The sequence below is a fragment of the Penaeus monodon genome, chromosome 28, assembly GCF_015228065.2.
Source record: "Penaeus monodon isolate SGIC_2016 chromosome 28, NSTDA_Pmon_1, whole genome shotgun sequence".
In the NCBI taxonomy this organism is placed as follows: domain Eukaryota; kingdom Metazoa; phylum Arthropoda; class Malacostraca; order Decapoda; family Penaeidae; genus Penaeus; species Penaeus monodon.
In genome coordinates this window covers 1,928,349-1,928,632 of record NC_051413.1, presented here as the reverse complement: position 1 = coordinate 1,928,632, position 284 = coordinate 1,928,349, and positions in this window count along the sequence as shown.

Sequence of the window (284 nt, the reverse complement as noted above, 5' to 3'; positions counted from 1 at the left end):
CAAGAAAGATAATAAAAAGAAAAATAATAGAGAAATCAAATAACAAAAAAACGAGAGAGAAAAAATACGCAAAAAAAAAAAACGAACGAAAAACAGAGCAAAAAAAAAAAACAACAAGCATGCGGTTTGCCAAGTTGACTCTCTGCCTTTCACCGCGATTGCAAATGATTTCGGTCAGCTGACGCGGTGCCTTACCCGATTTGTTTACAGACCGCATAACAGGCGCCGCTGCAACTAGGGCGTTAGACTGCTTGTGCAAGCGGCCTCGGGAAATTACAGGCCAA